Source organism: Pan troglodytes, chromosome 19, assembly GCF_028858775.2.
Source record: "Pan troglodytes isolate AG18354 chromosome 19, NHGRI_mPanTro3-v2.0_pri, whole genome shotgun sequence".
In the NCBI taxonomy this organism is placed as follows: Eukaryota; Metazoa; Chordata; class Mammalia; order Primates; family Hominidae; genus Pan; species Pan troglodytes.
In genome coordinates this window covers 20,948,236-20,968,080 of record NC_072417.2, presented here as the reverse complement: position 1 = coordinate 20,968,080, position 19,845 = coordinate 20,948,236, and the positions used below count along the sequence as shown (strand labels likewise).

Genomic DNA, 19,845 nt, shown 5'->3' with positions numbered 1-19,845 from the left:
ACAATTAAATACCATTGTTTTTGGTGCCCTCTCCCTTGGTTCATCAAGCACCAGTCATATAATACCACATACTTGAACTCCTGCCCACAGGGGACCTCCCGTCTCCTGGCCCCTATCATAGGATCACTGGGCCTACCTGCACTGTGGGGCCAAGCCCTGTCTTTTTCCCAAGCCCTCAAGCACACGCATGAATGTTCATCCAGACTTGGTAGGGGGCTTTTCACCCTTACAAGATGGCGAAAGATTCACATTGCTTTTTTTAAAATTTGTTTTTCTTTTTAAAAATCCCAACCCTTGGATAGCAGGGAGGTGCTGGAGGGGTAGAGTCAAGAAGAGTGTGTGAGAACAGTAATTTCCCAAGACTGCCCTCTGCGGGACTGTATTTCAGAAAACGCACTGGTGGGCCTACCTCTCCATTCACATGTACTGCCCTAGCCTCTCCCCATCCCCGGCTGATGCACTTCCATATCTGCACTGTTCCATAACAGCAGTAGCATGTTGCAGAAAGCGCTAGGATTCCTCCACTCCATCTTCAAAGAAAAGGTCGCTAATAAATCACATTTGGTAGGTTAGTGAACGTTAAACACATTAGTGAGCAAAAGAAAATAGGAATGAACAAGAATTGGTCATCTACCTAACTGAACACAAATGAACTCTGGCAGTTCGGTAATAGGAGGTAAAGAACCGCGCTAATTGCAGAACAGCAGCCCCCCTACCTTCCCAGGAGCAGTGTGACTGGGAGGCAGCCCTGTGTGTATGCTGGTGCAGGTTCTAAGCAAAGTGAGCTGCCCATCAGTTCTGATGAGTTTGCTGATGCTAGACATATGACATCTGTTCTCTTGCTGCCTGCCCCAGTTATCTCCCAAAGTTCTTTACTGAGAATGAAAAGCATCTTTCTCTGTGTGGTAACTTCAGTAGGCCAACAAATATTTGAGTTTAAAGCACAAGACTAAATAGTCATAGGCAGAGCAGTGCTACCATTTACAATTTGCTTACTTGATGCTAAACCATGGGTTAGGCATTTTACAGTCATATCATCTAGCCCAGCAAGTCATGGAAGCATAGTTGTTAAAATCATCTGATACTTTGGGAGGCTGAGGCGGGCAGATCACGAGGTCAGGAGATCGAGACCATCCTGGCTAACATGGTGAAACCCTGTCTCTACTAAAAATACAAAAAAATTAGCCACGGGTGGTGGCAGGAGCCTGTAGTCCCAGCTACTCGGGAAGCTGAGGCAAGAGAATGGCGTCAACCCGGGAGGTGGAGCTTGCAGTAAGCCGAGATCATGCCACTGCACTCCAGCCTGGGCAAGAGAGTGAGACTTCGTCTAAAAAAAAAAAAAATCATCATCTGACAGATAAGGATACAGGGCTCGAAGAACATAGGTGACCTGCCCCAAGTGTCCAAAGCCACACATCCAAAATGACAAATTAGGGTTTTAAGCTAGCACTGTTAGACTTCAAAGCCTCTTAACCATTCCATTGCCCTGCTGTAGGGCATAGGGAGACAGGGGGGATAAGCCATGGTTGCCATCAAAGAGTTAATATATCAATAATATGCGGATGGTGAGGATGATGGCAGCTGCTGGGGGTCTACAGGCGTGTACCACCATGCCCAGCTACAATTCTTATTATTCCCAAATGCTACTGTGTCCAGAATTGGTGGGTTCTTGGTCTTACTGACTTCAAGAATGAAGCCGCGGAACCTCGCGGTGAGTGTTACAGCTCTTAAGGTGGTGCGTCTGGAGTCTGTTCGTTCTGATGTTCAGATGTGTTCGGAGTTTCTTCCTTCTGGTGGGTTCGTGGTCTCGCTGGCTCAGGAGTGAAGCTGCAGACCTTCACGGTGAGTGTTACAGCTCTTAAGGCAGCGCGTCTGGAGTTGTTTGTTCCTCCCGGTGGGCTCGTGGTCTCGCTGGGCTCAGGAGTGAAGTTGCAGATCTTCGTGGTGAGTGTTACAGCTCATAAAAGCAGCGTGGACCTAAAGAGTGAGCAGTAGCAAAATTTATTGCAAAGAGCAAAAGAACAAAGCTTCCACAGTGTGGAAGGGGACCCGAGCGGGTTGCCAATGCTGGCTCGCGCAGCCTGCTTTTATTCTTATCTGGCCCCACCCACATCCTGCTGATTGGTAGAGCCGAGTGGCCTGTTTTGACAGGGTGCTGATTGGTGCATTTACAATCCCTGAGCTAGATACAAAGGTTCTCCACGTCCCCATCAGATTAGTTAGATACAGAGTTTCGACACACAGGTTCTCCAAGGCCCCACCAGAGCAGCTAGATACAGAGTGTCGATTGGTGCATTCACAAACCTTGAGCTAAACACAGGGTGCTGATTGGTGTGCTTACAAACCTTGAGCTAGATACAGAGTGCCGATTGGTGTATTTACAATCCCTGAGCTAGACAAAGGTCCTCCAAGGCCCCACCAGACTCAGGAGCCCAGCTGGCTTCACCCAGTGGATCCCGCACCGGGGCGGCAGGTGGAGCTGCCTGCCAATCCTGCGCCATGCGCTCACACTCCTCAGCCCTTGGGCAGTCGATGGGACTGGGCACCGTGAAGCAGGGGGTGGCGCTCGTCAGGGAGGCTCGGGCCGCACAGGAGCCCATGGAGGGGGTGGGAGGCTCAGGCATGGCACCCTGCACGTCCCGAGCCCTGCCCCACGGGAAGGCAGCTAAGGCCCGGTGAGAAATCGAGCATAGCACCAGTGGGCTGGCACTGCTGGGGGACCCAGTACACCCTCCACAGTCACTGGCCCGGGTGCTAAGCCCCTTACTGCCTGGGGCCGGCAGGGCTGGCCGGCTGCTCCGAGTGCGGGCCCGCCAAGCCCACGCCCACCCGGAACTCCAGCTGGCCCGCAAGCACCACACGCAGTCCCGTTTCCCGCTCGTGCCTCTCCCTCCACACCTCCCTTCAAGCTGAGGGAGTGGGCTCCAGCCTTGGCCAGCCCAGAAAGGGGCTCCCACAGTGCAGTGGTGGGCTGAAGGGCTCCTCAAGTGCCGCCAAAGTGGGAGCCCAGGCAGAGGAGGTGCCAAAAGCAAGCGAGGGCTCTGAGGACTACCAGCATGCTGTCACCTCTCAATCCCCCCTCTAAACAGGACACCCCAACTGCTGTTGGGAATTTGGCTGATGACCGCTCTAGCTACTTCCTGCTGGATAGGGGCAAAGGGGCCCTGCAGTTGTGGTGTCCTTCAGAGGGGAACTCTCTAGGACAGGGGAAGTGCCAGCGGGTTGGTCCAGGGGTCTTCAGTAGAAGTTGTTAGTTGAACTCATTTGGGGTTCCATTTGTAAAACCATCTGTAGCTTGATGGCCTCGATTCTAGAGGAAACAAATTTGACAAGAAGGTTAAAAATACAGGGCCCAAAGGTGAGTAACAGCAAGATGGCTGCCACAGGACCTAGAAAGGGGAGAAGCCATGTTGCCCAACTCCAGAGGTTGGTATAAGTATTTGAAAGGTGTTGTCTGATTTCAGAAGCCTTTTCCTGTAAACGCCGGGCAGCATCTCGTACTATCCCCGACTGGTTAGTGTAAAAACAACACTCTTCCCCTAAGAAGGTGCAGAGTCCTCCTTTCTCAGCAGTGAGGAGGTCTAGGCCTCGGTGGTTTTGGAGAGTCACTGCTGCCAAAGAGTCTATTTGGGATTGTAAAGTAAGGATAGATTTCATTATTTCTTGCAAACTGTTTGAGAGGCAGATATGGGTTGAAGATCCACATAAGTAGAATATGCCTTGGCTGGGTAGATAGACATTTACCCTGGCTTTTAAAGGAATAGGGTACACTGGTTTATTATTTTTTTTTTTTAATTTTTTTACTACTTCCATCTCTCTCTCTCTCTTCAACTTCTTTGTCTCTTACTCTCTTTTTAACTCTTTGACTTTGTGTCTGTCCCTCTTTCTCTCTGACTTCTTCTTTGTCTCTTCCTCTCTGTCTCTTTCTCTCTTTTCTTCTTGCTGGTCTTTCCCTACCTCTGCTAGCCGTTTATGCTGCTGTTCTCCCCTCTCCTTCCCGTTTTGATGGCTTTGTCAGTGTAAGATTCCCACCTCTTTGTGTTTTTGCATTGCGTGACTGGGCAGGCATTTTTTTGCCCTTTCAAATTGTCCTTCCAATGCCCAGACTTCAGGGTTGATTCCCTCCTCAAGTAGGGGACAACGAATGGGTAACTTGTTCCCCGTATTCATGTAGATAATAGCTCCAGCCTTGGCTAATATATCCCTCCCTAATAAGGGTGTGGGACTTTCAGGCATAACAAGAAAGGCATGTGAAAAGAGCAAAGTCTCCCAATTACAACTGAGAAGGTGGGAGAAATACCTGGTTACAGGCTGTCCCAGGATTCCTTGGATGGTAATGGACCTTGAGGACGGTCATCCAGGAGAGGAGATTAACACTGAGAAGGCCGCGCCAGTGTCCAGGAGGAAGTCAATTTCCTGGCCCTCAATAGTTAAATATACCCGGGGCTCAGTGAGGGTGATGACATGAGCTGGCGCTTGCCCCGGGCACCCTCAGTCCTGTTGTTGGATCATCTGGTTGGGGGCTTCTGACCCAGGGAACCTTTGTCCTCTGGGGCAGCGCACCTTCCAGTGATTGCCTCGGCATAGTGGACACGGACGAGGGGGCAGCTTGTTTCTTATTGGACAATCTTTTTTAAGGTGTCCTTGTAAACCACACTGATAACAAGCCCTACCAGGTGATTGGCCTGCTCCATTTTCGGTCCTCTCTGAACCACCAAGGTTTGTTTGTCTGAGGGCCATGACTAAGGCTGTGGCCTTTCTCTGATCTCGCTTTTCCTTTTGGGCCTGTTCCTCTTGGTCCCTATTATAGAACACCGAGGTTGCCAGGTTTAATAATGTCTCTAGATTTTGTTCAGGGCCCAGGGCTTGCTTTTGGAGCTTTCTCCTGATATCTGCGACTGATTGGGTAATAAACTTATCTTTTAGAATCAATTGACCCTCGAGTGATTCAGGTGACGGGAGTATATTTTCTTAAGGCCTCTCGTAGCCGCTCGAGGAAGGCAGAAGGATTTTCTTCCTTTCCCTGAGTTATGGTGGACATCATTGAATAATTCATGGGCTTTTTTCTAATTCTCCTTAGTCCTTCTAGAACACAGGTCAACAGATGTTTACGACTCCAGTCCCCATGATCTGAGTCAAGGTCCCAGTGGGCATCCACATTGGGGATGGCTTGCTGACTAGTAGGGAATTTGTCCCTTTCTTCGGCTATCATTCTATCATTTACTTGACTAAGATACCAGGTATCTCTAAACTCTCGGGCTGCAGCTAAAGCTGCATTCTTTTCATTAAAGGCCAGCCCCCTACAGCTTGAAGGGGACATAACCGATAGCCCGGGGGTTTTTGTGGACCTTTGGAGATTTATTTGCTTATTTCCTTCTGGGCAGGGGAGATTAGAGGAGGAGTATCATCAATAGGAAGGGGAGCTATAGGGAGGCTAGGATATGGGGGTAAGCTGAGGGGTCCTGTGGGATGTAAATTGCAAGCTTTGCATAGTTGTGTATTCTCCCTCAGTGAAAAGAAAGCTTGGACATAAGGTATTTCACTCCATTTGCCTTCCCTCTTACAGAAAAGATCAAGCTGCAGGATAGTATTTTAATTTGTACTTCCCTCGGGTGGCCATTTTTCCCCATCAGAAAGAGAATATTGGGGCTAAGCTGTAGTGCAGAAAAAAATGAGCCGCCTCTTTTTCAGGGTTTGTGGGTCAAATTGGTCCCAATGGCTTAGGATGCATTTCAAGGGTGAGCCTGTTGATGCCTGAGTGTTTCCCATCTGAAAGACAAAACCGCCCGCGGTTTTGGTTTGTTTTCTTTCTCTCCCTGCCCAAGAACCCGCAACAGTCCCTGGACCCTGCCGATCAGAATAGTTGCGCTCACCGACGCAGCAGCAGAAACACTGTTTTCCTCCCAGACCACATGGAGGACTGAGGAAGGTTGGATTTAGTGGTCCTTACCCACACATTCTCAAAAACCTGTTAGAGTCCTAAGCATTCTCCTGTTAGTATTGGGACTTTACCCCATCCTATAAAGATGTTATGCCCCAAAAATGAAGTGGAGAGCCATACCCTGAGGGAGGGAAAGGATCTCCAGGGCTGGAGGAGTGACACCTTTTTTCCTCACTTGTATGAATAGGAAGAATATAATTTCTGAGGCTCCCCATATCCTAGCTTTAGGAATAACTTTTCTTAGGCCTGTTGGTCTGAGGAGGGATCCTAAAATTCCAGGTAGTCCCCACTATGATGGGGCCTTGGGCAAAAACTGTCTTTCTGATTGGTGAGCCCGGGTGCCTAAAGAAGGTAACAGAGTCCTGGAGTTTATACTAGAAATCATTCTTATAGGAGAAACTAGAAAAGCACCAGAGACAGGTAGCAATTTTTAGAGGCAGGTCTAGCCTCAGAGAAGAGAGGCAAGAGGAAGTTTGTCTGGCAGGCATTAGGACCCAGAGGGCAAGGGTCAGGATAGATAGGATAGATGGGCAAGTCTCGCTTGGGCGACATGCTTTTGAGAGTTCCACTCATGGCCACAGGGTCAACCAACATGTTGTCGGGACCCCGGAGCTGCATGGCTTTCCTCTCTGTCGACCCTCGGCTCAGCCCAGAAGTACAGGAAAAACGGAAGCTGGTTCTAGGCAAACCAACCGTCCCAACTCCGAAGAGTCGGGGGTTGTTACAGAGCCCTTTCCCAGAAAGCCTGGCACCCGTGTCTTTAGTCCGGCGGCCGCACTAGTCGTTTTTAGCTGGCTGACAGGTGCCCAGTATTTAGCCCCCGAATTCTAAGGAAAGATAGGACAGAATAGCAAGCGAAAGGGGTCCGACGGTACTCACTGCTTGGCGATAGGCGAAAGTCTCACCGCTCGGCGATAGGTGATGGTCTCACCGCTTGGCAATTGTCTCACTGCTTGGCGATAGGCGAAAGTCCCTCCGTGGTCGCCAAAATGTGTCTGGAATTGGTGGGTTCTTGGTCTTACTGACTTCAAGAATGAAGCTGCGGAACCTCGCGGTGAGTGTTACAGCTCTTAAGGTGGCGTGTCTGGAGTCTGTTCGTTCTGATGTTCAGATGTGTTGGGAGTTTCTTCCTTCTGGTGGGTTTGTGGTCTCGCTGGCTCAGGAGTGAAGCTGCAGACCCTTGCGGTGAGTGTTACGGCTCTTAAGGCAGCGCGTCTGGAGTTGTTCGTTCCTCCCGGTGTCCTCGTGGTCTTGCTGGGCTCACGAGTGAAGCTGCAGACCTTCGCGGTGAGTGTTACAGCTCTTAAGGTGGTGCGTCTGGAGTTGTCCGCTCCTCCCGGTGGGCTCGTGGTCTCGCTGGGCTCAGGAGTGAAGTTGCAGATCTTCGCGGTGAGTGTTACAGCTCATAAAAGCAGCGTGGACCTAAAGAGTGAGCAGTAGCAAGATTTATTGCAAAGAGCAAAAGAACAAAGCTTCCACAGTGTGGAAGGGGACCCGAGCGGGTTGCCAATGCTGGCTCAGGCAGCCTGCTTTTATTCTCTTATCTGGCCCCACCCACATCCTGCTGATTGGTAGAGCCAAGTGGCCTGTTTTGACAGGGTGCTGATTGGTGCATTTACAATCCCTGAGCTAGATACAAAGGTTCTCCACGTCCCCATCAGATTAGTAAGATACAGAGTTTCGACACACAGGTTCTCCAAGGCCCCACCAGAGCAGCTAGATACAGAGTGTCGATTGGTGCATTCACAAACCTTGAGCTAAACACAGGGTGCTGATTGGTGTGCTTACAAACCTTGAGCTAGATACAGAGTGACGATTGGTGTATTTACAATCCCTGAGCTAGACATAAAGGTCCTCCAAGGCCCCACCAGACTCAGGAGCCCAGCTGGCTTCACCCAGTGGATCCCGCACCAGGGCGGCAGGTGGAGCTGCCTGCCAGTCCTGCGCCATGTGCTCACACTCTTCAGCCCTTGGGCAGTCGATGGGACTGGGCGCCGTGAAGCAGGGGGTGGCACTCGTCGGGGAGGCTCGGGCTGCACAGGAGCCCATGGAGGGGGTGGGAGGCTCAGGCATGGCACGCTGCAGGTCCTGAGCCCTGCCCGGCAGGAACGCAGCTAAGGCCCAGTGAGAAATCGAGCGTAGCGCCAGTGGGCCAGCACTGCTGGGGGACCCAGTACACCCTCCGCAGCCACTGGCCCGGGTGCTAAGCCCCTTACTGCCTGGGGCCGGCAGGGCCGGCCGGCTGCTCCGAGTGTGGGGCCCGCCAAGCCCACGTCCACCCAGAACTCCAGCTGGCCCGCAAGCGCCGCACGCAGTCCCAGTTCCCGCTTACGCCTCTCCCTCCACACCTCCTGCAAGCTGAGGGAGTGGGCTCCAGCCTTGGCCAGCCCAGAAAGGGGCTCCCACAGTGCAGTGGTGGGCTGAAGGGCTCCTCAAGTGCCGCCAAAGTGGGAGCCCAGGCAGAGGAGGTGCCGAGAGCAAGCGAGGGCTCTGAGGACTGCCAGCACGCTGTCACCTCTCACTACCCCACCATATTTCTAAAAACTCCCAAAGTAAGATTCTACTTTGCCTAGTTTGTCCTCAATTGAGCAGTTTTGTCTAAGCCCAGAGTTTCTGCTGGGCCAGACTATGGATAAGCTGTCTCTCCCAGGCTGGTGCCCATGCCTGCCTGTAGCCGGTGGGGGGAGGGGCACCCAGGGTCAGGTGGAACAAAACATGACTGCCTAGGGCTGCCTCTGTCTCCATCTCACTGATCGCAAATCACAGTTCAGACAGCCAGCTCTTAAGTGAGACCTGAGTGCCAGAGAGAGGTGGATACGAGGCCAACAGTTACTAAATGAATGAAAATTGTGATTCCAATGAAGCCTGCCAGAGAAATAAAGCATTTTTTAAAAGATGGAAATAAGCCGATATCTGACTAGGGCAAACATGATGCAGACAAGAAATGCGCCGGTTCAGAGGAGGGAAGGTCAGGCCGCCTGGGGAGAGTCCATGAAAAAGATGGAACGTGCCAGATGCTGTGCCTGGTGCTGGGAAAGAGTTGACTAGGCCAGCATCCCTTTCCTCAAAGGGCTCCTAGACTTGGGGGAGGGCTGGGTATCTGAATACATCCTGAGGAGACAGTGTGGGACAGCATGGTGGCAGTGGAGCCAGCCGTGGTTCTGCTCTTGGTCGGCTGGAAAGGAGATGTAAGGGATGGCTTAGAAGAAGGGAAGTGGAAGAAAAGTTTTCTGAGCTGACAAGAGGAAGGAAAGGCCTTCTAGAAGGACACTACAAAGGCATAGAAGCCCTAAGCAGAGTGAGCACCAGACTCCACAGGTTAAGGGCTCAGTCACATCGGACCACCCCCACGTCAGACCCCAGGTGCAAAGCCAAGCATCACCTATGCATCTGACCAACTGGCTATAAATTGGAGGTCCCCACAACTCCCTCCTCAGGTTTGAACATTTGCTAGAACAGCTCATGGAACCCAGGAAAACAGTTTTCTTACTATTGCTGATTTATTACAAACGATACTTTAAAGGACACAAATGAACAGCCAGATGAAGAGATACACAGGGTGAGGTCTGGAAGGGTCCTTGTGGAGTTGGGGTGCACCACTCTCCTGGAACATGGATGTGTTCGCCAACCCGGAAGCTCTCCAAGTCCTGTCTTTCAAGGAGTTTTCTGGAGGCTTTATCACGTAGGCATGATTGAGCTCCAGCTCCATTTCCTACCCCAGAGGATGGGGAATGGGGCTGACAGCACAACGCTTCCACCCATAGTTACATTTTTTGATGACCAGTCCCCAAATAAGGAGCCCACCATGAGTCACCTCATGAGAACCAAGGATGCTCCTATCGCCCAGAAAATTCCAAGGGATTTAGGAGCTCTGTGTCAGGAACCAGGGTCAAAGACCAAACGTTAGAACAAAAGATGTGCAACCATAAAAAACAGCGAGATCATGTCTTTTGCAGGAACACAGATGGAGCTAGAGGCCATTATCCTCAGCAAACTAAGACAGGAACAGAAAACCAAATACTGTATGTTTTTACTTATAAGTGGGAACTAAATGATGAGAACTCATAAACAACAGACACTGGGCCTGAGAGTGGAGGGTGGGAGGAGGGAGAGGAGCCGAAAAAACTACTGGGTACTAAGCTTCGTACCTGGGTGATGAAATAATCTGTACAACAAACCGCCGTGACACAAGTGTACCTATATTACGAACGTGCACATGTATCCCCTAACCTAAAATAAAAGTTTGTTTTCTAAAAGAAAAAACCACTCAAGAGAAGAAAAATGATACATTTTTTACAAAAAGAAGACAATGCTCCTAGCACCCCCATCATTCAGGAATTTCCAAGGGTTTTAGGAGCTTTGTGTTAGGAACTGTGGGCAGAGACCAAATATATATTTCTTCTTATGTTACACTACCCCAGATAGGAAAACAGAAATTACTCTAGATATTTCAAACAAAAATGGGTTGTATATAGGCAATTAGTGCTTATCACTGGAGGGGCTAGAAGTGGTGAAGGTTGTGGGGATGGGGTTGCACCACTGGCTTTCAGGCTACACAGCTGATTTCCAGAGGATGGAAGAAGGCAGGAAACTTGGGAAACCACTGCTGAGGTCCTTGCAGCCCCACGGTCCCCAGGCTGGTGACTGGTGGGGGAGTATGGAGTCCAGCTGACCACCAGAGCCTGTACGCCTGCTGCTATGGGGGAGGAAAGGATGACTTCTACCTCCTTTCCACATTCCAAATTCCACGTGACTACATTTTATTGGCAGCACCCCGCTGGCAAGTGAGCCTTGATGTGTGCTTCCTGGGCTTCTGGCACCTGCACAGAAAGGGGTGAAATGAGTGTCACGAGCAGCCACCACTCTGCATCACACCTCCATGTCCAGGCGTGCTGGAGAGCCCCACTTATACTTGGAGGTGTCCTGGTGCCCTACCCACTTTTGGTAGGCGTTTGGGTATTTGAGGCTTTGCAAAAGAAGAAGGCGTGGAGTCTACAGTGGAGTCACATGGTGGAGACCTAGCTAAGTCAGAGGCCTGGAGAGGTGTCACTCTAGCTGGGCAGCAGGTGACACACCATCATCCTGAGCTGATTGGAGAAAGACCTGGGATTGACCTGGAGTTTGTTCTGGAATGTTTTCACTGGAATGAAAGCTGAGCGGTCTGCAGGCCATATAGTATTGGAGAAAACATAGCCCTCAATGAAAAAGGCTGCCAGAGAAAAGGTGTCCACAGGGAGATTCAGGGGTTTTGTTTGTTTGGGTTTTTTTTTCTTTTTCTTTTGAGATGGAGTTTCGCTCTTGTTGCCCAGTCTGGAATGCAATGGCACAATCTCAGCTCACTGCATCCTCTGACTCCTGGGTTCAAGCAATTCTCCTGCCTCAGTTTCCCTAGTAGTTGGGATTATAGCCATACACCACCACACCCAGCTAATTTTTGTATTTTTAGTAGAGATGGGGTTTCACCATGTCGGCCAGGCTGGTCTCAAACTCCTGACCTCAGGTGATCCACCTGCCCCGGCCTCCCAAAGGGCTGGGATTATGTGATTACAGGTGTTAGCCACTGCGCCCAGCTTGGTTTTTTTTTTTTTTTTTTTTTTTTTAATGAGACAGTCTCACTATGTCGCCCTGGCTGCAGTGCAGTAGTGTGATCTTGGCTCACTGCAACCTCTGCCTCCCGAATAGCTGGGATTACCGGCACCCACCACCATGCCTGGCTAATTTTTACAGTTTTTTTGTAAAACAGAGTTTCACCATGTTGGCCAGGCTGCTCTTGAACTCCTGACCTCAAGTGATCCGCGCTCACCTTGGCCTCCCAAGGTGCTGGGATTACAGGCGTGAGCCACTGAACCCCGCCAGGCAATTCAGTTTCTGAAAATACACCTGTGGGTCTCTAGCCTTGAACATCCTTGGATGCTGCTTTAAATGGCTGATCCTCAATGCTTCCCTTCTAACTCACAGGCCCGCTCCCCTACATCAATCTCACAGAAAAAGGGACCTCTTATTCATTTTTTTGTTTTGTAGAGACAGGCTTACTTTGTTGCCCAGGCTGGTTTTGAACTCCTGGCCTTAAGTGATCCTCCCGCCTTGGTCTCTCAGGGTACTGGGATTACAGGCGGGAGTCCCCGCGCCCGGCGAAGCCTATATTAAACCCTTTTATGTTCACTCTGCGGTACTGCAGAGAGAGCAGGGAGGGAGCAGAGATGCCATGGGGACTTCAGTGGAGGAATCAGGAACCTAGGGTTGTTCTGAAGTGCCTTGATTATGGTATATGTGGAAGATTTTAGAGCTTGTTGTAAAAAGTGATGACCCATGGCTCTCCAGGCTGGGTCTGGGATTGCCTTTGTGGATTATAAGAGGATATTATGCAGCAGTTCTTAAAAATGAGGCAGACTGGGACAATCTATCTCCAAGATGCATAGGTGCTGTTAAGGGAACAAAGAAAGATTTAATAGGGCGTGTATAGTATGCTACTGTGCGCTGTGCATTATCTGTACAGAACTGTGAGGTCTGATACAGTAGCCACTAGCCACATATGGCTATTTACAAATAAATTTAGTTTGGGCCTGGTGGCTCATGCCTGTAATCCAAGCACTTTGGGAGGCAAAGGTGGGAAGATAGCTTGAGGCCAATAGTTCGAGACCAGCCTGTGCAACATAGTGAAACCTGTTTTCTACAAAAAATTTATTTATTTTTAATTTATTTATTTTTTGACATGGGTCTCACTGTCACCCAGGCTGGAGTACAGTGGCACAGTCTCAGCTTCTTACAACCTCTGCCTCCAGGGCTCAAGCGATTCTCATGCCTCAGCCTCCCTAGTAGCTGGGACTACAGGCGCGCACCACCATACCCAGCTAATTTTTGTATTTTTGGTAGAGACAGGGTTTCGCCACGTTGGCCAGGCTGGTCTTGAACTCCTGACCTCAGGTGATCTGCCCGCCTCAGCCTCCCAAAGTGCTGAGATTACAGGTGTGAGCCACTGCACTTGGCCAAAAAATTTAAAAATGTAAAAATCAGCCAAACATGGTGGCATGCATCTGTAGTCCCAGCAATTTAGGAGGCTGAGGTGGGAGGATTTCTTGAATCCAGGAGGTCAAGGTTGTAGTGAGCTATGACTGCACCACCACACTCCAGCCTGGACAACAGAGTGAGGCCCTGTCTCAAAAAATAAATAAATAGGAGTTTGAGGCCATGTTCACACCACTGCACTCCAGCCTGGTAAACAGAGCAAGACCCTGTGTCTTAAAAAAAAAAAAAAAAAATTTTTTTTAAAGTTAGCTCCAAGACACACTAGCCACATATCAAGTGCTCAACTGCCCCATGTGGCTAATGGCTACCAAACTGGGCAGCACGGGTGACTGTTTTCATCATTGAAGTTCTGTTGGACAAAACTGGCACAGAATACTTCTGGAAGCACACACGAAAAACTGATAATGGTGGTTGCCTTCGGGGAGGGAAACTGGGAGGGTGCAGGGCTGTATGTCCTTTTGTACCTCTTGAATTTCATATCACGTGTTTGTATTAGGTGTTCACAAATTATTTTAAAAACAAACTGGGAATTAGGAATCCCCATATGGAATCACTGCAGTGGGACAGTGGTTCCCAAAAAATTACTTTGCAATTTGCCTAAAACAAATTAAGCTAATAGCTACCACGATTTCATATTTAATATATTTTCACAGCTTAGAGCTACTTAGCTCCTGTTGCTATCTCTCTGCTCTTATGAGCTCAGAGGGTGACAAAGCAAATTAGTAAGTAGCAGGAGAACATTAAAGGAAAAACTCCTGGGCAACAGGGCAAAACGCCGGCTCTACAGAAAATACAAAACATTAGCCAGGCATAGTGGCATGCACCTGTGGTCTTAGCGACTTGGGAGGCTGAGGTGGGAGGATCGCTTGAGCCTGGAAGGCGGTAACTCAATCCCAGCGGAATCCCAGGGAGCAAAGGTGGCTCATCCCAAAAGAAAAACAAGAAGGAAGTTCTATTACCAGAAGACAAGGGGATGAAATGAGGGATGGAGAACCAAAGACTGACGCTACTGGTGTTCATTTTTATTTATTAATATTTAATTTTTTCAGAGACAAGGGTCTCATGATGTTGCCCAGGCTGGTCTTGAACTCCTGGCCTCAAGCTATCCTCCTGCCTGAGCCTTCCGAGTTGTTGAGATGACAGATGTGAGCCACTGCACTCAACTCTGGTTTTTGTTAGTTTGGCTGGATTTGGTTTTGGTTTTTGACAGAATTTTGCTGTGCCACCCAGGCTGGAGTGCAGTGGCTCAGCCTCGGCTCACTGCAGCCTTGACCTCCTGGCCTCAAGTGATCCTCCCGCCTCAGCGCCACCCACCCTCCAAACGCCCTCCAACAGCTGGGACTATAAGCGCGCGTGACCGCGCACGGCTAATTTTTGAATTTTTTGAGGAGATGGGGGTTTCACCATGTTGCCCAGGCTGGTCTCCAACTCCTGGACTAAGCAGTCTTCCTGCCTTGTCCTCCCAAAGTGTGAGCCACTACACCCACCCATTTAAGATTGAAGATAGACTGGGCAAACCCTTAAGCCTAAACCAGTAACAGTTTTTCACAAATTCATAGATGCTACTGTGGTAAATAACACACAAATTCATTTAAAAGCACGTGTGTCCTCATGGTAATTTTTGGGCCTTTTGTTGTTGTTTTTCAATTAATGGATATTAAAGATACAACTTTTTTTTTTTTTTTTTTGAGAGGGGGTCTCACTCTGTCGCCCAGACTGGATTGCAGTGGCATGATCACGGCTCACTGCAACCTCTGCCTCCCAGATTCAAGCGATTCTCCTGCCTCAGCCTCCCGAGTAGCTGGAATTACAGGTGTGTGCAACCACACCTGGCTAATATTTTAATTTTTTGTAGAGACAGGTTTTCACCATGTTGCCCAGGCTGGAAATAAAGGCCCCAACCCACGAAGCAGTTAAGCAAAGTTCCAGGATGACTGCGTGTGACAGGCTTAGGGGATAACTTCACCACATGGAGGACAGAACTCGGAGAGGGCACTGTGGGCATGGGCCCCACCCGCTCTTCCAGAGCACTGGCAGAGAACGAGGGCATGATAATGGCCGATGGCACTGAAAGAAAAGGAAAGATCATGAGGCACTCTTTGGGAAGCAGCTGTTATATGTAAAATGTTTATTTAGAAAGAGAATGCTTATTCCCTGGTACTGCAAAGAAATAGCACTTGAAGGCCAGGTGTGGTGGCTCATGCCTACAATCCCAGCACTTTCGGAGGCCAAGGTGGGTGGATCACGATGTCAGGAGATTGAGACCATCCTGGCCAATATGGTGAAACCCCATCTCTACTAAAAATACAAAAGTTAGCCAAGCGTGGTGGCGTGTGCCTGTAGTCCCAGCTACTCAGGAGGCTGAGGCAGGAGAATTGCTTGAACCCAGAAGGCAGAGGTTACAGTGAGGCAATACCATGCCATTGCACTTCAGTCTGGTTGACAGAGCGAGACTCCATCTCCAAAAAAAGAAAAAGAAAGAAAGAAAGAAATAGCACTAGAATATAAATTTAATTTTCTTAGTAAGGCCATTTTTACTTTCTGCAGAAAGGGTGCTCATCATAGATGGAACAATGGCGAGAGCATATCTAAATAAAGGAGGGATGCAATTTTTATTCTTTACCTAGTTTGTCCTTTTAATTGTATTGTGTCTCCATTGGCTGGAGCCAGATCTTAAAATTTAAACTAAAACTTGATTGGGTAACAGTTTAAAACTTTTTAAAACAGGTAAAAGTAATGGAAAGACAAGGGAAAAGAGGAAGTAGTTTACAAAAGGACTTAGAAAAGTAATAACATTCCGAAATAAAAAAGGGGCATAGGCTGTGAGCTGGGACGTGCCTGCGAGCAATTCCAGTACAGATATTTTGGTTAAAGTATAAGGACATAGAATGTACTACATGCCTGTGAGCATGTTTAACAGCTACATAGGATAGGGCCTAACAAAACAGTTATTAGCATAAAACAAGGGGGCTTGAAGAAAGTTTTTAAAAGAAATTATTATTTGTAACACGATTTTTCAATAAGGGAAACTCTGAAGAGTAACTTTTACTTTTTATAATTTCTCTCTTTTACATAATTTTTTAAACTTATTTAATATGTTTTGGTTTAGCTGCTTTGTTTGATCTTTTAGAAGGAATAGTTTTTCTCAATGGGGTAGAGGAGGGGCTGGGGATATTTTAATAAGAGTTGTGTTTATCAGTTTCTGTTTAAGTTCCCGGCCATTGGCAGAACTACTTCTTGAATGAATTTGAAATAGGGTTGTTAATGCTGGAATTTTTTGCTAACTTATTTGATAAGGTAGTAAGTTCCTGGAGGGCTTTTGTTATGCTCCCAGTGGGAGCAGTGTTGTTTGGGATAAAGGTGTAACACTGAGTTTTGATTATAATGAAAATACCACCTTTCTTTGCTAATATTATATTTGAAGCTATCTTATTCTTCTAGGCTATTTGATTAGTGGCTTTTGTTTAGCTAGTTTTTTAATAGCATTTTTGGTATAGTTAACAAGTCGTTGCTGGTTGTAATAAATGTACTTTAACCTATAATTTTATTAATTATTATCCACTAAAACATTGACTTGCAACTATTTGATTTTTGGCTTTAAATGTATTTGGTATTTCACGAGGAATTTTAGTTGCATTTAAATAGACATGGGAATTAAAAGATCCATAAGGGTCTGCTGCTTCTTTTGTGGCTTCTTTTATCTGTTTATTTATTTATTTTTTGATTGATGAAATGTTAGGGTAAAAGGGATAGCCAATTGAATTAGAGCATAAGTATTGTTCTAATTATTTGGCAGAGTGTTCAGTAAAGGCCCTCCATAATACCATTATATATTTGCTTGGGGATGAATAAGGGCGGACTGATGGGTCAGCTCTTGGAAGTGCCTGACCTCACTGCATTTTGCTAAATCTTCAAGGAATGCTAAGTTCTCCCCTTGTCGTGAGAGACACGAGGCAAACTTCACCTTGGAAGATGGGAGGCTGTATGGCTCTTGGGAGCAGACCCGCAGGGTACTACTGCACTTAAGGAAATAGCAGAGAGAGTTTGGTACAGTTTACTATCCTAGGCTGTAGGACTTTGAAAAGGAGATACCATGTTGTCTATGTCTTGTTGATTAGAGGACTATTTGAGTGGAAAGTGGATAACCTGGACCTCTGGTTCACCGTGCGCACAAGTGTAACAGTTGTTTTTGTTTAAAGAGTGAACGGAATATTTCATTTATTTTAGCCAGGCATTTAATATTTTGATATCTTGTCTTGTTGTTTGCCTTAGGTTTTTTACTTTTACTATAGAGACGTTGGTTTTGTTATTTGGTAAGAGAGGAGTGATAACTAAACAGGCATTAAAAGTAATAATTTGAGGTGAGTTAGATTTAGTTACATTAATAAGATGGGAAGTAGTTAAAGGAGAGAAAAGATAGATAAAGTTTTTTTAGTTTTAATTTGGTAGGGCTTGACCCTGGAGCAATGGCCTATGACTTTTATGGTGATGACGTTTTCTCGACTTGGGTACGATGTGTTAATTTATTTTTTTGCTGTGTGAATGGCAGTCTTGGTGGTCAGCAGCTTAAGGTAGGTTTCTTCCTAGGCTGGCTTGCATTTTTCTTTTTTTTACATCTTTCGATAAGGACGTGGTTTTCAAGCTGGTGCTGGCGTACTGGAAATGTTAGGGGTGGTACCTGTGCTAAAAGGCTTTTAGTTTTGAGGGAAGGGAAAGTGGAAGATAAGTATATAAGTTTTGAGAAACTGATTTTTTGTTTTAAATGTGGGGACATTAGCAGTAGAATGTAAGTAAGGCAAACTATAGGTATTTTTTGGTCTATAAGTCCTCAGTGCCTTCTTAAGATTTTTTAAATTTTTTCTTATGTTGTTTTTGAGGGACACTTTGGGGTTTTTTCTTAGAACTTTGTACATCCTGGGGCTTGAGGCCCCATGGTGACACCTCCAACTCCATCCCCGCTGAGCGCTGCCTAGGGGACGCGGCGGCCTGGCTCCCCTTAAGGTCTTGGCCTCCCTGTGGCCTTTATTGCTCCCTTGCGTTGTGGCCTTAGGGATGAGTGGCCCTGTGACTTACCTGGCAGCCCTCGGACCTTGCTCCTGCCCAAGCCCCTGCCGTTGGGCCCCGGTGTTGGGTTCGGTTATGCTGTCTAACGGCCGCCTGGCCCCCTCCCCCGTACAGGAAGTGTCTGTTGGCGGCTAGGTCCCCCACCAGATGGCTCATGCTGTGGCCACTCTAGGAGCAGCTGGAGGTGGAAACTCGTTGGTATTAACCCTGTGCTTGAGGGCCCTTAATGGGTTTTTTGATGTAATTGGAACAAGACTTATTTATTTTTTATACGGGGCTTAGATAACATTTCTCTTTGGTTTAGCAATATTTATTTTCATTTTGAAAATTTTTAGCACCTATTTTTATTAGTTTTTAGATTAAAGAAAGTCAAACACCATTTTATATTTGATAATGTTTCCTGTATGATTTTATAACAGATAAGTTAAATTTTACCTTTATATTAGTGTACTATTAATGTTAAACTACATTTTAATAAAACCTTGTAGATATTATTTATTTAATTTTAACGTTTGACTATAAGGTAAGATTTTTATAGATTCTTTTTAACCCTTTATAATTTTTGTTAAAGAGCAGGTTAGTGCTTTAAGAAAAACCTATTGTGCTTTTATTTTTATGTTCAGTTCATAGAAAAACTGGATGATACCCCTTTAACTTTAGCCGATATGTTTATACACAGAATTTTTTTATAATTAACATTTTAAAACTTGCTTAAACTTTTAAAACAAAATTTTTTGACCTTTTAATGTAGGCAAGAATTCAAATTTTTATGCCTCTTTATAATCCTTTTATTAAAAGTGTATTTTATTTTCCTTATACCCCTTGCACATAAACTTAATAGTTTTACATTTAGAAGGCCAAATTAGTTTTAAATTATATAATATTTTTTGCATAAATTCTTTTTATAGCATTTTTTATGACTTTTACAGATCATTTTTGACATGCCTTAACATTTTGCCTTCCTTTTATACTATTTATTTTTTTAGTATTATCCTTTTTTTAAAATTTCTGTTTTTTCCAATCTTTCTTATTTTTTCCATTTCTCTATTTGCGTTCTTTTTTTTTTTCTTTCTGTCATTTCCTGGTTTCTTCCTCATTCCCGAGTTCTCCTGCTCCTGCGGCTGGCAGGCCGGGCAACGGCATGGGTACTGCCCCTGCGCACGCACTGCCGTCCATCTCTTTTGTTTTTTTCTGATTTTCCTTTTTAGTTTTTCCCTTCTCTCCTCACACTTACTTTTTTGGGCTGGGTGGGATTTGCGCAGCCGTAGTCCAGCCCCAGGAAGTTGGTGCCCTGTTGAGCTCACCGCTTTCTTCTGGATAACTCCGATCTCAGCCTTATTCCAAGTCTTAACAGTGTCTTCTCGTCCTTAGTCTCCTAGCCACTGTATACCTTCTTTTCCGTCTCCTGCCGTCCTGAGGACACCCCATCCCTAAGTCTTTGCTAAACTGTCCTGAACTCTTGCTGCCTCCTTTCCTACCACCCTCACCCAATCTTGTTAAAAAATGACATCTCCGTGTCCTTTCACCCCCGCTGACACCACCGCATGTCTTTACCCCAACTCTGCGTCCATTGCTTCCCTCGACCCAACTCCCATTCAACCTGAGAACTTAGTGCAGAGTCTCCTTCCACCAGCTGCCTGCCCCTCAACAGCCAAATGTAGGTGCTCACTCAGACCCACAGTTAGAGACTGAGCAGCATGATTGGCGGGTGCAGGGGCTCAGGTGGTAAATAAGGGTGGAGGAGCAGTGGGCTCTCCCCAACTCTTGGGTCAGCCGGGGTTTTTCCTGGCATCTGGTCTCCTGCACCCGTCCTC

General features: G+C 47.1%; 1 long non-coding RNA gene across 1 annotated transcript; it reads right to left on the bottom strand.

Moving 5' to 3' along the window:
- Positions 1–567: 567 nt before the first annotated feature.
- LOC129137739 (uncharacterized) lies at positions 568–18,183 on the bottom strand. Its single transcript, XR_010152811.1, has 3 exons — positions 18,041–18,183; positions 6,821–7,363; positions 568–1,977 (listed from the first exon to the last, which is right to left on the bottom strand). It is a non-coding gene; the product is annotated as an uncharacterized LOC129137739 (long non-coding RNA).
- Positions 18,184–19,845: the final 1,662 nt, after the last annotated feature.